Genomic DNA, 1,827 nt, shown 5'->3' on the forward strand with positions numbered 1-1,827 from the left:
TACCGCATGGCCTTAAGAAATGACCAAGTCACTGCTGTTGCTTGTTATGGCTTGTGATGCTTGCATAGTCTCTATTAAATGGGGGGCCCGTTAATGATGACATCCAGACTCCTGTTCCCTTTCCTGAGCAATAAAGCCCTCATTCAGCTTCCAGACTCTGTGAGACTCGAGATCTTTGAGGTGCTGACTATAAAGCAGCACTTTAACATTTTACCTGTGCTCGGCTTCATGGATCCTTTGTAGGAGTAGGTACTCATTTCCTCAGCTCTGGCTTACATTGAATCCCTTGCCCATGCAATTCCTCATCCCGACAGCTCTACTGAATTTGGAACATGCATCAGATTGTTGATGTGACCTTATTTTGGAAACCGTCGCAAGGTAAAGACAAGCTTTTCCGAAAGCATCCTTTTTGGCTCACACGATGTTTGTCTTTTGTTTTCGGTCACTGCACTAAACCTTTTGCCCAAAGACTTGGCATTTCAGGATAAGAAGCACTATCATCCTAATCCCCATGATTACCTCCTTTCCTTCTCTCCTGCATTTCCATTGATCCACATTTGCGTCTCAAGCCTTTGTAGACAGTACTGCCTTTCCTCTGCCATGCTTAGCATTATACCTTCTATGTAGAGAGTAGACGTTTTCTGGGAAACACTATTACTATGCTATTAATTAGAATGCTGGTTTATGCTCTTTCCCTTGAGGCAATGGTAAGTGTGAATGACGGTATTGACAATAGGGGTTTGTGTGGGTGTTTGCATCGTGTAATAAGAGAAATGTATATTGCTATTTTCTAGTTGTGTCTTTAAAGAGATGCATGTTGTCTGTGGACATCCGTCTCCAGGGTCAAAGCATCTTATAGCAGCCTGAGAGAGCCTGGTCGGATATCCCTCCAACAGCGGAGCTGCTTTGTTCCCCTATTTTCCCTTCTCCCCAGGGTGCTAATCTACAACGCTCTTGCTTATTGGGGCAGTCGGGGGACATCTAGTCTGAAGGTGAGATGATGGACTATCTTAGTCCCATATATTTGGTGGAGAATGCAGACCTGAATCGTGCTGTACCGGGAAAAGATTGCAGTTGAAGGATGACTTTGCCATTGGTGAGATCTTCGCAGCCATGATTGGAGCCAGATGTGCCCTTTGATGCAAAAAAGGCATTTTTTCATGAGCATGGTACCATGTTCAGGTAAGAGGTTTTTGTAATGTTGGTGTATGCCACTAAGATGTATTAATGCACTTTTTGCATCAGAGAGTCCTTGCAGTAGCGTCTACTGTCTTTGTTCCAAATGGAGTGGGCATGTGAACATGCCAGGGTTTATCTCTGTAAACTTTGCGGAGTACATCAGCGCCCAGAGTTCTAACAATTTCATGCAGTGCAGGGCAGCAAGACAATTTGCTGTGCTGCGTCAAAGGGAGAGGACAGGAATGCAACATATTTATTGGATTGTTTTGTGCAGGAAGGACACCTTCCTGCACAAAAACAATGCTTAGAGGCAAGGGCACCACAAACCCTTGATAAAAGTAGTGGTACATGGTGCAAGCCTGACAGGGAGGGTGTAGGAATTCAGGAGTGGAGTGGTCGTCACGCAGGTAAAAATGACTGCGATGCAGAGGTCACAAAACAAAAAAGAAAACACAGGCACAGTAACAAGGACGAGGTGCAGACAGTAAAAAGATAGAGGTAAAACAGAAAAATGGGCACAAAAGACAGAAAAACGGACACAAAAGATAGAAAACAGGCACAAAAGACAGAGGCAGACAACTACGTACCAGCAGAACAGCAAGGCTCTCCCACTGGACCACCAGGGATGAGGCGCAGGCAGGACCCTTC

The sequence above is a fragment of the Triturus cristatus genome, chromosome 3_2, assembly GCF_964204655.1.
Source record: "Triturus cristatus chromosome 3_2, aTriCri1.1, whole genome shotgun sequence".
Lineage (NCBI taxonomy): Eukaryota > Metazoa > Chordata > Amphibia > Caudata > Salamandridae > Triturus > Triturus cristatus.